Source organism: Corythoichthys intestinalis, chromosome 21 (assembly GCF_030265065.1).
Source record: "Corythoichthys intestinalis isolate RoL2023-P3 chromosome 21, ASM3026506v1, whole genome shotgun sequence".
Lineage (NCBI taxonomy): Eukaryota > Metazoa > Chordata > Actinopteri > Syngnathiformes > Syngnathidae > Corythoichthys > Corythoichthys intestinalis.
The window spans coordinates 21,323,709-21,340,418 of NC_080415.1; the positions used below are offsets into that span (position 1 = coordinate 21,323,709).

The 16,710-nt window shown below is 38.7% G+C and overlaps 1 protein-coding gene across 2 annotated transcripts in view; it reads right to left on the minus strand.

The window, feature by feature from the left end:
• Positions 1-16,710, minus strand: part of lrrc4bb (leucine rich repeat containing 4Bb) — a 32,506-nt gene extending 15,796 nt beyond the window's left edge. The window contains exons 1-2 of one of the 2 annotated variants that reach the window (XM_057826693.1): positions 16,542-16,710; positions 13,361-13,478 (exon numbers count right to left, since the gene is read on the minus strand). The gene's annotated coding sequence lies outside the window, so the exon portion shown is untranslated. Of the gene's footprint in view, positions 1-13,354; positions 13,479-16,541 lie in introns of both variants that reach the window. The other variant, XM_057826692.1, reaches the window with a different exon arrangement.

Here is a 16,710-nt window from a genome sequence, read left to right on the forward strand (position 1 = left end):
GACAGCAATATTGAAGAAGCTGCAAGTATTTCTGGCAAGAAGTGACTGCTTAGTGACAACAATCTCCCATTGCTTCATATGTCTGAGCTATGGGCAAGGGTGGCAAAATGGAATCTTTCCAATCGAAAACACACTCAAAGTCCCATACGTATGGAGGGGATTTTGTTCCGATAAAAAACAACTTTTTGGCTGGTCTACAGCACGTTGGTAGACAGCATGTACTCAATGGCAATTGTAGCATAATGTGTCATGGCTGTAACTAATGAACGGAATTATGAACAGTTTGGAAGTGGCAGTCAGGATTAACAAGAAAAAAAAAAAAGGAAAATCCTGCTAGAACACTTGAACTTTTTCATTTTTGTCGCAGGCCTTAAATCATAGTTATGGTTTTGCTTCGAGAGTCATTATGGCTGTGAGCCCATATAAAGTAAATGTATAATCGCCATATAATATTGAATACACAACAAATGGAAATCAGGAGCCAGTAAAACCTTTCAAAATTCAAAAAATTTATAGACAAGTTTCCGAGGAACTTCTGCTTTGCTTCCACATTTCTGCTCGCGACTTCCGTTTTACACTTTCTCTTTCCAAAACAACAGTGGAGCTCGAGTGGTATCACTTATCAAAATCCCTCAAATAAGACAATTTGGAAATATTGCATCCATCTGACGTCATCACAACATGAGAGGGCAACATGTTCATGAAGGCAGATGTGTAACCAAGCCCGTGCCACCACGAAGACCGGTTGTTTATGTAGCCATGTTGACGCTGGTGTTATGGAAGGCATGTTCTTCCTATCCCTGCATTTAATGTGTCAGGTGCTCAAAAATTACTAAAGCTAAAATCTTGTGCATGAAACGACCTGTTGACTTTGATATTGTTATTACGATGATGATTTTAATTATGATGATGTTTAATAATAATGTACTGCTGTGGCTGCAACACATGCTATCTGCTGCTAGCCTGTTGCTAGTCAGTACGTGTATGATGGCACAATTATGTAAACGCATAAATGCAAGTATTACAAGTTTTTTGTTCAGTTGTTTACAAGTGAAAACACTGTTAGGCAAGGGAAGACAACTTGATGTATGTCCTTATGTTGATGGACATACGTGCATTCTACTTTGATGGTGGAAGGCTCGACTCATGCTCAACCTTCGTTAATATTTCTATAATAATTTTATAAATTGTGATTTGTTGACCTGTTTTGCACATGCACCAATCATTTTAAATAAAACAAGAAATGGAATCATGTTGTCCAAATGTTTTATCGCGATCAATATCTGCAATAAAAAAGAATTACATGCTATACATACTTTGTAGTATTTCACACAACAAAATCCGTCTCAGCCCTTCTGTATTCGGCAACTGTAATATTTGTAATTTCACCTCATTTTGGTCAATCAAGTGGCCGGTGTATCAGTCCACACTTCACGTTAACACAGGTTGTTATGATTGTGTCCACGAATGATCAACGAAGTGATAAGAACAAACATACTATCTTTTAGGTAGATCCTGGGGTTTAAACTGCTTTCTTATTAAGGCATGAGGCGAGTTAGATTCACACTGGCGCATTGTAGCTACTAGCTGGTCGCTTATCAAAATGTTTCACTTCCAACCATATATACTGTAAATGCTTCCCGGAGTTCACGCACAGCACAGAAAGTCTTGGAGTCTCATCTACGTCGTGCTGAATCCATTTTTGGAGATTCCATGGGTTCCTCTGGTTTGATTTTGCAGTTTTAACTTTGTCAACACACTGCACACTTCATGTTGTTCTGTCTAAACCGCAAGTTCGGAGCAGAAATTATCAAAGATGGCGCCGCCCGTGTTTCGCTCAGGGAACCATTGATTATTTTTTTTAAACAGTGTATTTTAGCAAAAATAACAAAACAAAAAAACACTAGGTCGATATACTGTATATGATTTACATTCCCATGCTGGATGCAATTGGTTACTTCGCTCGCTTCATGCCAGCATCTCCCAGTCAAAATGGATTGGACGTCCATCGCTGTCAAATGAGATATAAGAGTGTGCTGACAATTGCAAAGAGCTTTGCACAAATATTCCAATTGAACAGGTTGTTTGGCACATTAATGGTAGAAGTTATCTCATGAAGAAGCTAGCATTTGATCTGGGGTGTGTAGACATTTTAGAGCCACTATATTGTATTTGATAGAGGAGCCTTTTAAACGAAACGCACTTCAATAAAATGCCTATTCTGCAGACGTCGCCTATGCAAGTCTTGGCGAGCACATCAAATCTCCGTCACAAAGCATTGTGCGTGTGCATCGGCACGCACGTGTGTGCATGCGCGTGTGCTGATTTGGCCCCTGCACATTTGAAGTGTCCCCTCTTATCAGATTTTGTCTTTTGACTGCCCTCTTCACTGTCAGCTCCAAGTTAGCGCATCTTCGCTCTGTCCCAGCCCGCACTAAAAGGTCAAAGGACGCAGAAGGCCGGTTATGCTTCTGAAAGACCCCCAAGATATGCCCCCCATCCCTTTTTGCACTTCCCCTCTCTGTGAATGCCGTAGTGAGCATTGTTCACGAGCGCTGGCTTTTTGCTGAAAGCCGCACAGCAATGAGGTCTCTGTGCCTTTTTGCCTCTTCCCCCCCACCTCGTCTACCCATCCCCCCCTTCGCTCTCTCTCTCTATTAAATTTCCAGTCACACAGCGGTGCAGAGGATATTCCTCCTTTCCCTTGTTCCCTCTCTTCCCTCTTCTTTTTTCCTTCTCTGCTGAAATCTCAGCTCACAATCCAGTCTGCGTCCCAACCTGGCCGCCTTTCAGCGCCCACTCTCCTCTCTGTACATCTTTTTGCCTTCCAAACCCCCCATCCCCTGCCCACCACGCCATTTAAAATGCCTCCACGCTGCCCATGCCAAGTCCCTAGTCCTCCACGCCTCCTCTCCCCCCCGCTTTCCACTCCGTGTCCTCACTGTGTCATTGCACATTGAATCTGATATCCCCCCTTATGCATGTACGGCTCGTGTATTTTCAGGCACCCTTGAGCATCTGTGTGAGGAGAGGACATGCATTTGTGCCATATAAACAAACATCATGACTGTATTGCTCGTGTCATCGGTACACGGATTGCACAGAGGAGGGAATTGTCATCCCTCCATGCAGAGGACAAGGCACAAACCCCATCAACTCTTAATGCCGTGTCGGGAGCCACAGGAGAGGAACGGGAGAGGGAGGGCGACGAGGATTTGGCAGAGACATGCCAGCGCGCCGAGACATATGTGGCATGCTGATAGCACCACAGAGGTGCGGCTCACACTGTGAAGCAGTTTTGGCAGGGAGGAGGGGGCCCGTACACACGTCCGTCACTTCAAACCCCCTCATCACCGTGAGAAAAAAAAAGTATACATTTTTTGGGCGCCAGTATATGGGAAGCTGAGAGAAAACAGTGAGGAAAAACCCTGGTGTCACAGTATCTTAGCAACTGCCTCCATCTCCTTGGAGACGAAGGGCTGACATCATTTCCTGTCTGTTAGAGAACTCACTTTAAGTGTGTGTGTGTATATACGTGTGTGTATTCGGGGTTAAACTGTAAGTTGACTACATGTTACATCCATGATAAGGCATGTAGTTACTGCATTTATGAGACAAAATCGTTTACCATGGAACCATTCAAAAACAAAAATATAAACTACAACAATGAACAACAGTAGACTCATAATGATCCCAACTGTATATAATTTAATCACAAAATTGTAATATGCATACAATGTCTATTACAAAAAGTTATCTATACTGTCCCAATGTTTAAAAAAATCAAAAGTGTTGAATGCTTTGCAAACTGTCTTTTCACTATTGTTATCTTTCACTGTCCTCTTGTGGAAATAAATGGTACCTGCAGTCAGTCTCAACCCACTACTACAGTGATCCCTCGCTACTTCGCGCTTTGAATTTCACTGTTTCAGTCTATCGCGGATTTTTTTTTCAGTCAAAAAAAATATATATACATGCATAGAAAAATATGCATAAAAAATAGAATAAATAAATAAATAAAATAAAAAATAATGGCGAAAATATGGTGTAAAATCTGCCCGTTCCCTAACTGAAGGCAAGGAGAGCCCAGGGCCGGCCCAGCCTATACGCAGACTATGCAGATGCTTAGGGCCCCTGACCACTAGGGGGCCCCCAATCTGGCAATTGTTTAATTTATATTCTATTTTGTTTACCACAGTTCGCTTTATTTGACTTTTGTGAGTTTTGATACTTGATTACAAGCTTAAAAAAATATAAGTTCTTCCTTAACTTCTTTCTTTTCCTCTTTTAGAAAAACGTTTGGCGCTATCTACTGTAAGTACTGACAATCATTTGGGGTGAGAAGTTTGAAGTATGCAGTGCAACACAATCTGATTAATATACAAAATATGGAAGTATGGCTTGGATTGCATGTATGGGTTTCACAGTACACTGTGACGAAATGGTGGGCCAAAAATATGGGCCCCTTTGCATTATTTTGCCTAGGGCCGCCAAATGGCCTGGGCCGGCCCTGGGAGAGCCCACCCAACTTATATTCCACCGCTCTGATTCGCTGGCCAGCATCACTCGGTAATATCGCAAGCTGATTGGCAGAGATGTTTAACCTTGCTGCTATCGAAGGAAAATGGCTCCAAAGCGTCGTCCGCCCGCTCAATCCTCTAGCGAACCCAAGAAGAAAAGAAAAATGATGACGGTGCACGAGAAAGTTCAATTACCGGACATGCTTAAAATTGGCCACAGCTATGTGTCTGTTGCACGCCATTACGGACTACACGAATCAACAGTTCGTTACATAAAAAAAGACGAGGCGAAAATCTGAAAGACCGCCTCAATGTCGCTTTCCAGGGACATTAAGTGAGTCGTGACTCCTCGCAACAAGACGTTTGTAAAAATGGAAAATGGACTAACAGTGTGGATATCGGACTGTCGGGAAAAGAAGGTGAGTCTCGACACAAACATGAAAAGCCAAAGCGCTGTATGATAGCCTCATTCCTGAAGGAGAGTTGAATGAAGGTGGCGGTGATGCCGACTACGACGAAGATGAACCACAGAAAATTGTGGGGTTTTTGCCAGCAAGGGCTGGTTCGAAAAATTCAAAAAGAGGTTTGGACTTGGCAGCCTCACGTTGCATGGGGAGGCCTCCTCGACGGACCATGACACAGCTGTTCGTTACGTTGAGGACCAATTTCCCAAATTAATTGAAGAGGGTGGCTATCACCTGGACCAGGTGTTTAACATGGATGAGACTGGCCTTTTTTGGAAGATGATGCCATCCAGGAAATTCCTTTTCAAGGAAGAAGTGAAGAGGCGAGGCTTTAAGTCCTACAAAGATCGCGTGACTCTCAAGCTTCTCAATAAATCATCTTTACCTTTATATCCATTGTTCGGAGTTTTTTCTTCATTAATCAAGATCATCAGTGTGGTGAGTACATTTTATTCATCTTATGCATGTTATTGTATATTAATATTGCATTTACTTCTCTAACTAGTGTACTGTATACACAAAAATATATATAAAGAATGTAATATACGTACATCAAATAAAAATCTCCTGTATCCAAGCAGCTGTACAGGACAGGTTTAAAAAAAAAAATTTTTTGTGTGTGTGTGTGTATTGGGGGGGGGGTCGCTACTTCATGGTTTTTCACTTATCGCGGTGGGTTCTGGTCCCCATTAACCGCGAAAAACGGATCACTGTATTGTATTTCTATGTATACTTTTAGTCAGAAAGTTTACAATTCAAATGTATTTTCCGTGACTTAAAAGCAATCATATAAGGGTGGAAATATAATTAACTCGTTGGCTGCCATTGACAGTGATAGAAAAACTGATTTTCTCTACAAATGTACTGACCACATAGTAACTTTGGCATTTACTAATTACCAAACTGAAACTAAGGAAACAGATGAACAACTTACTGTTGCAACTGCTTTAATGCTTTTTCCAAAATTAACTCATTGTTTTTCCACTGACGGCAAAAGACGCCCAAGCCATTCTGACCTGGAGGGCTTGGAGCGATCAATTGATTGCTGTCGGCCCCTTCCAGTTAAGTCTATCACCATCAATGGCACTGGAAAAATGATAATTCATTGACATCCATCACTGCCAATGGCAACATAGCAACAATTCTAACTTCTAACAATGAAAAGTGCATTGGTGGCAGATGGCACATTTAAGGCGTCCTCATAATAATATTATGAAATGATCTACGACCATACAAAGAGGCATCTGGTGAAAATTGTTGCATAGTAAAGGTCACGCCACAATGATAACCGAATGTGTTCGTCTCCCAAAGGAATTCTGAAGGCCTGACACAAATCTCCAGAGTCAGCAGAACGCAGTTTGAGCATTATACACGCATTATAGAGCTCAGCATATGATTTATAACATCCCACAGGAGCTGGATGTGTTTCTTAGATAAGACTGGAGCAGAATATGATTAAAGAAAATAAAATCCGTGCACCGAAGCGCCTTCAGTAAGAGAAAAATCCTAAGTGATGTTAGGATTTTCCTTCAATGCTATCTCTTCATGTTCTCTTGCTATGATGTAATTTCCCCCTTTATAAATAGTTTTCTTTCCAATATTGATAAAAGCGCTTGAGTTTAAACATCAACTCATGTAATCTATTTAATTAATCAATTATTTGACTCCTGTCAACAAATGAAAAGTTTAAAATTATGTTTCTATTTAATGTCTGACCCACAGCTGTGATCACAAACAGGTAAAATTGGATTAAAAGCAAATAATGGATTTATAAATTAAATGGAAAATACATGTGCTTAAATGTTGAGTGATTAATCAAGTTATGGCAAGTTATCTCCCTGTTTGCATGCCCAGGAAATGAAAATTGTCAGCACTTTTCACTTAAAGAATTGCAGATTTTAAAAAACATATATACCATTTAATAAGTGTGTCAACAAATATTCTAAATTGAAGAAATAAACATTAAAATTATGGTATCAATTTGTATTGCCTCTCTGAATAGCAATACTTCTTAGTAATATAAATGAAATTGTTGATTCAAAATTAATTCTGAATTTTTTATCGTAGGAAAAGATTTGGGCAGCTTCATATATATATATATATATATATATATATATATATATTAAGGCTGTCAAACGATTAAAATTTTTTAATCGAGTTAATTACAGCTTAAAAATTAATTAATCGTAATTAATCGCAATTCAAACCATCTATAAAATATGCCATATTTTTCAGTAAATTATATATATATTCTGTAAAATAAATTGTCGAAATGGAAAGGCAAGGCAAGGCAAGGCAAATTAATTTATATAGCACAATTCAACACAAGGCAATTCAAAGTGCTTTACATCACATGAAGATCATAAAAATCACATTTAAATCAACACAACGTAGAAACGAAGACAAAAGATCGCATTTAATCACAGAATAAAAATAAATAAATAAAATAAAAATAAAACAAAAACTACTACTACTAATAATAATTGAAATCAGCAATGGAGATAAAAACAAGAGGAATAGAAAGCAGGTAGATTGAAATATATAGACAGTTATAGATATGCAGTGCTAAACAAAAGCGTTTTTAGCCCTGATTTAAAAGAGCTAACAATTTGAGCATACTTCAGACGTTCGGGTAACTTGTTCCAGAGGTGAGGAGCATAATAACTAAATGCTGCCTCACCCTGCTTGGTTCTTGTTCTTGGAACATGCAGAAGACCGGTTCCAGACGACCTCAGGGGTCTAGATGTCTCATAGGACTCTAACAAGTCAAGCATGTATTTTGGTCCAAGGCCATTAAGTGTTTTGTAGACGAGCAGTAGTATTTTATAGTCTATCCTTTGACTTACTGGAAGCCAGTGTAGCGATTTCAAAACTGGTGTAATGTGGTCCAGCTTTCTTGTATTTGTGAGGACTCTGGCTGCAGCATTCTGTACCAGCTGCAACTTCCTGACTGATTTTTTATCAAGACCTGTAAATATACCGTTGCAATAGTCCAATCTGCTGAAAATGAATGCATGCATAAGTTTTTCCATGTCTTGTTGAAAGATAAGATAAGAAAGAAAAGACACAAGATGGATATATACATTCAACATACGGTACATAAGGACTGTAGTGGGCATTTCACTCTACTTGTCATTTAAATCTGTCTATGCTGTCCTCACTCCGAAGCGTCTACTTTTTCCAAAGCTAGACAGCTAGTGAACGACGCCTTAATAATCAAACTTCTTCCTTTTTCATCTGAGTTATTAATAAAATGGCCTCAAACCATTGTCCTCTTTAGACCGTCGTAAAACTACTAAATAAAAGTACACAAGCATTGCATTAGCAATAACGTTAGCTTAGCACGCTATACAGGTTCACTAAACATAAAAAAAAGCTTCTCATAAAAAAAATATAACATTTCGCTTACTAACATATATGTACATTCTTTACAACAACCATATTTACGGACAAATCTTGTCCAAGGATCATATAAGCACAACATTACAACGTAGGCGTCAGCCCGAGATGACGTGCAGCCATAATGAACTGGCAAGAAAACAATAAACCATGTCGCAAAGCGACCACAAGAGTTCGCTGTTAGACAGCACAAAAAGCCTTGCTGTAAAACTTACCAAAAGGCAGAATACTGTCTGAGCGGGACATGTGCGTTAAATGCGTCAAATATTTTAACGTGATTAATTTAAAAAATTAATTACCGCGCGTTAACGCGATAATTTTGACAGCCCTAGTTTATATATATATATATATATATATATATATATATATATGTACAAATACCGTATATCCAGTCTTGACACTGGATGAGACATGCTACACATAGATTTGGGATCGAAAGAAGGTGATAATATCACGTTAAAATCATGGTGTCTTTAATTATGCTGTCATGCTCTCACCTCCAGTTAGGGGTTCGCTGTTTAATTTTTTTTCTTTTTCTTTTAATGTCCTAAAAGTCCTAAATTATATACAGTGGGGAGAACAAGTATTTGATACACTGCAATGGGAAAACCCATTGCAGTGTATCAAATACTTGTTCGCCCCACTGTATATATATATATATATATACAGTATATATATATATATACATATATAAACAAATACCAGAGGTGAGCCTCAAACGTTTTTTTAACAATGCTCTTAACAAATGGTTCAAGCACATGTTCCCACAAAAAAATGGCTAAATATACCTATTAACTAAATTACGAATGCATTAAAAAAAAAAAAAAAAACATTAGCTCAAACAACAACCTAGCATATGGTGGTCTTAACAGGGAGCAGCTGGATTCAGCCATGTGAAATGCGTTATGTCATATTCGCTGTTGCCACTAAATGGCAGTGTATCCACCAAATCAATAAAACTAAATGCAAACACTTTTAAAACAAACCATTACAACGCTACTTTATTTTATTAAACGATTACTCAAAGCAGCAACATTTAATTTGAATCTTTTTTCTAATCAAATTACTTGAGTTAATCCATTAATCGTTGCAATACTAATATATACATATTTTCAATTACTGTAAAAGCTGCCATTCATTTGTCATGACTGAGCATTTCTAGCTTCGAGAAGACAACATATTGAACAATTTATTGACTGGAAGCGTACCTAATCTGGATGAGTGAATACATTCACCATTAAGGTCAACGTGATCTAGAGGTGGAGGTCTTTTCATGTCCCTTTGTGTTCAAGAGGAAATCAATCTCAAATCACGCCACAAAAAATTGTGTTATCCCAGTTTCACCAGTAGATTGCGCTATTACTGCAGCTTTGGACCACTCGAGCGGAAGGGTCTCAGTTTTTATGGTGCAAAGACCCTAGACATGGGAGACTATTTTAAAGAGACTTTTATTGTCCACAACAACACCAATCAAACATAATGGTTTTACTCCTAAATGCCAGAAGAGATTGAGAGATGCCTATTTTAGAGGTCATATACTGTATTATTAGCAATTATACAGTATTATGTGGCGGAAAACACTCAGCTGACTTGAAATTCCGCTCTGAGACCCCCAATTTGGCCAAATTTCAAAATTGTCCGATATGCATGTGTGATACATCATTGGAAAGCTTAAAATCTCAATTTTCTGGAGGAAGAAAAATTTTGGACAGGAGGGCATTTAAAAATAAAAAAGTTTTTTAAACAGCAAAACCCTATATGGAGGTGAGAGCACGTGAGAGCAGAATTACAGACGCCACGACTTGAACGAGATATTATTGCATACTTACCTTGTTTCGATCCAAAAACTCCATGTCGCATGTATCACTGAGTGTGAAGACACAACTGTGAATGGCCACAGCTGGATTTTGGGGGGATTTTATGGGTGAAACATGGTAATATAACAAGGGTCGTGATGCAGAAATTGCAGACATCAAGGAGTGGTCGAGATTTTCTTTTTCATAAATTTACCCTTTTGAACTTTTTTTTTTTTTTTTTTTTTCAATTTCTCTTTATTTGGATCGATTATGCGACAGTAACAAAAAACTACAATTTAGCTATAGTTATGAGGTAGATATCCGTGACTTTTTTACAGACACAATTTTTTTCACTGTGACGTAATTTGTTTAAAGGTTTAAAATATTCGAGTGAATAATTTTTAAAGTCGTTTTTTAGAAATATTATAGACAAAAAATATTAGACATCAATTAATGATTCTAAGCTAAAAATGACTGACATTTTGAATAATAAATATAATTACTTACCTTGATTTCATGGCTGGGTTGAAAAAAAAAAACGGTTGCGCGACGTTTGTAAACGGGGGTTTCCAGAGTAAAATGGGCAAATTAAAAATAGTTGGGGGGCTTAATGCGCCAAGAATCTGCGATGGCAGCATGTAGACATATTGTTCTATTAAACACAACAGTTCTTTTGGCTTAAAATACGGCAGTTTCTTTAAAAGAGGAGTGCAAGAGCAGAAACTGCTTTTTCAGTCTTGTCTGTGTTTTCCGCCAAGTACAGTGTCTGTCACAATAGGTATTTACAAATGTCTCTATTATAAACTGTGTTTCACTAGTGAGATGATTGCATCGACAGCTAATAAATGCACTTTACGCAGCGTGGTAGTCCCGTTGGGTGTGTTTATGAGCTGAAGAGCGGCACTCAATAAAAGCACTTGGAGGGTGTTCGCTTTACGAAGTGGGCGTCAATTGTTTCTGCAAAGAAGCCATCCCTCATCCATCTGCGAGGTGAAGATGTGCGCATCATCTGTATCTGAGCGGTGACACCAACCCCCCAATCGGCAATCTCCCCCCGCCTTGGGCCTCACTTACTGCTGACAAACGAGCTGAGCCGCTGGCACAGCGGACAGTGAGAAAAAGCGGACTCTTGGAATTCTCCACTAGACAAATGAGCAGTATCTAAGAAAAACACACATCATTTTTTGTCTCACTAGATTGTATGCAATTATCACTCCTTGAACCAAGGGCGTAGGTTTGGTATCAACATTGGTAGGGACACTACAACAGCATAACCTGCATTTGCACTTTTTGCTGGGCACAGTACATTAATAAGACCAAACAGATTGGATGAACGGGGCTCAGGGCTACATTTCTCACAAATATGCTGATAAGTTGCCTACGTAAAATGAAAAAAGTTAAAAATTGTTATTTTCAAGGGAGAAAATGGGGGAAATCCACCTTTCTTCATATAAAGGAAATTTACAGTGGTTGTGTTTTTGTGGGGGGGGGTTAAAGAAATGTCTGCATAGTCTGCAAATAAAATTATTTTCTAAATGAATGAGGGAGAAAATAAATAAATTTTAATAAATAAACAAATGCACAGTTGAATTAACGTTAACAGTAGAAAACACATACAGTACAGGAGAACACTTATTAAGCTGCTTCCAACAGTTTTGCAGGTTAGCAAGTTCACACAGTTTAATGTTATGCTAACTCTGATGCAGGTCGGACTTTCAGTAGAAAATTAGTGGTGTGTTCCCCACTTCTACAACACTGACATCTAATTACAGTGCCTGCTGCGGCTGGCTGAAAAGAAAAATGTAGTATCCCTTGTCTTTGAAGGAGGTGGAGGAGGCGGCATATTGACATGCATTTCTGTCTGGTTGTGTCAGGCAAATTTTCAGTAGCAAAATTTTTGGTGTGTTTCCCACCTTTGCAACATTGATGTCTTTTCACATTACTTATGGTGGCTGCTGCTGGCCCCCCAAAAAAACAAAACCTTCCAATATCCCTCCTATTCGAAGGAGGCGGCATGTTGTCGACATGTTGTTTTTCTGTCAGGGCTGCTAGTGCGTATGTGTGTGTGTGGGGTGGGGAGGGGGTGTTGTGAAGTCATCAGCCCATCAAAACTGTGTTTCAATTCAATTCAATTCAATTCAATTTTATTTCTATAGCCCTAAATCACAACAAGGTTTTCTCAAAGGGCTTTGCAGAGGCAATATGATGTTTGAGGGGGAAGAAAATGGACTGGCACACTCAGTAGTGAAAAGTGGTAATTGTAAGTCTGACTCTAATTCACTTAATAATGGTAATATCAATTCTATCCTTACAACATATGGGGAGACAATCTAAATGACCTATATAACTGAAGTCATTGTATCATGCAAATAAGGTTGGTTAAAAATTGGTGGGGACAATTTGAGCATCCTGAAAAGTTGGTAGTCTTATGTCCCTACCGTCCCTATGCAAACATACGCCCTTGCCTTGAACCTCTTTTGGAAGGGAACAGATACGGTATTACAAGTAAATACTTTTATACTACCACAATTTAGAATGTTTTACTGATCACGGCCAAAACCTTGTGAAATTATGTTATACGTATAAATTTGGAATTCTGTACAAAAGACATAATCTGACATTTTGAATTGCATTGGCGAGTTTATTTTGGATTTTGCCGTTCAGTCATTAAAATTACAATTACCGTATTTTCCGCACTATATGGTGCATCGGAGTATAAGGCGCACCTTGAATGAATGGCCTATTTTATAACTTTTCATATAGAGGGCGCACCGCATTATAAGGCGCAGAAATAGTAGTAGTGGTTGGGGTTGCGTTACACATCTAATAGATGGTGCTGCGCTAAAGGGAATGTCCATACGCTGAGATTAAGGGGGTGGGGGCTTGGCGCATAGCCCCCTCTGGTGGCCTAAAATGCCATTGCATATAATTGACTTTCCAAAACAGTGGTACCTCGACATCCGATCGCTTCGACACACGATCTTTACAACATCTGACGTAAAATTTGACTCGCCATTTGTTTCTACATCCGACAACATGCTCTAAATACAACAATCTATGACAGCACCGCAGTTTCAGGTGGACGCATGGCAGATTTTCTTGTGAGAGAAATCAACATGGGTTCCAACAATGTTAGTGCAGGTGGTAAAAAAAGGGGGAAAATGGTGATGCTTACCGTTACCTTTGACATGAAGATAGATACGATGGAAAAATATGAGTGTGGGGTGCGCATCCGTGATATGGCTCGGTCAACAATACAGCCATAGATGGTCTATGACGGTCCTCCTCCGTTCGCCAATCTTTAAAAGTTAAGGTGGCAATTATTTTTGTGGTAACATCACCAAAGAACTCACCAGCTTCGTCAGGTTTTTAAATAATTCATTTTGGAACTTGTTCTACACAACACGCCTAGTGACCCCCGCAGTAAGTAAACAAAGTGAAACTAAAAAGCTCACTGTCAGCCACGTGATGCGTTCAGGTACACCACGCAAACACATTCGCCACAATAGAACCCGGTTTGTTACATTATTACAGGTATTATTATGACTATTGCTATTGTTATATTATTATTCCAATTTTTATTAATAATTTATTTGTTTTGCTCTATGTAATTGATATTTGCAATAGTAACATCATTATTTATTGAGGATTTAGTGTAGGTTTTCAGGCAGTGGAACAAATTAATGGAATTATAATGTATTCTTATGGGAAAATCGTCTTAACAAATGGTTCAGACACATTCCCACAAAAAACTAAAATATAACTAACTAAATGTACCTATAAACTAAATTATGAATGCATTAAAAAACATTATCTCAAACAAAAAATTAGCTTACGTTGGTCTTAACAAGGGGCAGTTGGATTCAGCCATGTGAAAAGAGGCAGACCAGAGGGCCGTGTATCCACCGTAATCAATAAAACTAAATGAAAACACTTTCAAAATAAACCATTACTACACCACGTTAATAAAACGAATACTCAAAGCAGCAAATTTTAATTTGAATATTTTTTTCTAATCGAATACTCGAGTTGATCGATTCATCCTTACAGCACTACTTAAGATAGTAGACTTTAAGGTAAAGTTAGGTAGTTATTTAATCAAAACACGCATATTTGTGACATGTTGTTATGTTCCATTACTAAAGTCTTATAACTACCTCTACAATATTGCAACATGATACAACATTATAACATCTTTTTTGTTGTACTTCTTTATAGGAGTCAGAATATAGGAATAGTGCAGGTATGTAGTCTACTTGAAGGGCTGTTGCCCTGGCCATTTTTTCATATAACAGCGCCTCTGGGACTGCAATCGGTGATAGCTGAAAATAAGACAAACAGTGTATGCCCGGCAAACTGAACTCAAACTAAAATGATTTAAGGCATCAATGTCCCTGATAAAAATAAAAAGGAAAAGAAAAAGGCGAAAACACAAGCTGCACACTCAGCAGAGGTGATTATACCATTTAATCACAGACTTCCATCGCCACGGTGCGCAGACTTACTCGCTTCGAGGTTTGATTTACCCGCCCTCTTGTGAGGAAAAAATCTCATTCAGTAGACGGATTGCTGAGGGGGGGCCTCGGACTGGCCCCTATAAATCATTCTTTAATCAGAGGCCTCCGAGATTGGGCGCAAACACCCTCGGGAGCAACACGGTGACACCTCGACTCCTCCTTGCATGCCCATGCAGTGCTGCGAGTTTTTATCTTCCGCATTTCGCCCCTGCGGGACTGTCAGTCCGCTCGTCAGGAAACGAAGAGGGATGACCCGACCCGTGCCTTTGCCCAAAAGCAAACCACTGTCACAGAATTAGTGTCTGTCAAAGGAACTCTGCTGTTTTATTCAACAGTTTGGGCCCACCGAGTTTCGTTGAATATTAGCCGACTTCAGCAGCAGCTCAAAATAGTAGCGCTTAATGTTGCTGTGACTCTGTTGTGCACCATGAAGGCCTTCAAACCCTGCATTTTTCACTGATAGGGCTGATGAGTGATCACGTTTCTGTACCATTGACGGTGACAGACATTCAATTCATTTGAATTGAAATCATTGACAAATGATTTCAAGTGACTTGAACGTCTATTTGCTGTTGAGGGCATTCAATTAGTTAATGAAAATGTATTGATTTATTTACATCATCAATAAATTTAACATTGTTTTGTAATTGTACTTTCACTGTATCTTGACTGCCCAGTTTCTTCACATATTTTTGTCCAATTAGATTTTATCTGATGTGTTGCTATGTACATGTAAACTTCCGATAGCCCTCAGAATTGCTTGCTGGTTTCGTATCCAATAATTAAATAAGGTTTTCTTTTTCCAAGAACAACAATCATCAGAATTTTGCGTCGCAACTTTCCTCTCATCAGTTGGTCTGATGTTAAATGGTCTTTAGTTGGTTGAGCGATTTCATGCAGGGTCCCCCCAGGATTGATGAATCTAAATTCAAGACTTTTAAGACCTTTTTTAATGCCATTTCAACTGAAAATTAATACTTTTCTCGCACCCATTATTTAGATAATATTGAATCATATGAAAAAAATAAAGCACTGAACATCAAATGTGACCTCAATTACTAAGTATGTTTGACAAAAGAATGCACATTTACTGAAGATACAATTAAAACGCATTTAAATATAAGGTCTTTCAGATTTTTTTTCCCCCCAGGATAAAATGGATTTTACACTATTTTTGTAAAGCAACTTCAGAAATTACATTTGCAATACAACAGGTTTCCCTTTTAGGAGGACCTAGTCAAGGTGGTAGGTTGGTGATTGTCAAGTTGGTCACCTTAACTGTAAAGTGCTTGGGAAAATCTTGCAATTGGCAGTGAAAGTTTAAAAAACAGCCACTAAATGGCAGTAGTTTACCATTAATTACCACAAAATAAAAATGCTACACATGACCATTTCCCTTGGTAATTGTTTTTTTCTAATCACATTACAAGAAGTATACAAAACACATGTTAATCCTTTGTTAGATATTGAAGACATTTCTTTTAATCAGATAGAGAAAATCCATACTCTTATTCAATCAAGAAAAACATTTAAATATACCAGGAGGTGTTTTAGTTTTACTATCACCTACATTATAATTTGCCTATCACCATGCCATGTTATTCAGATCAACGCTACCCCGCACTCGTTCCAATAATAGTGTCAACCGTGTTGTGTATCTGAGGTTGATGGTGGATCTACGACTCCGGTTTATCCATGCTAAGGCTAGTGCACCTGCCAATACCCCATTGAACATGGCTAACTCTTGAGTTAAAACTCCGAAATTCACATTCATTCGAAAGGCAAACCGTGCAGAAATACATTATTGCATCCAACACATTTTAATTGGAGAAATTGGCAACTTACTTTCAAATGTTTAGCAGGTCCACTGCCTTTGCATGACCCATAAACTGCGATCCAAAGTAGTATCTTGTATACTGATGCGACTTGGTCGCCGATCCAATACCTCACATGCTGGTCCAACAGTTTGGACTTGGTTGTCTTGTTGAGGCTTTCGTCGAACATAACAACTAAG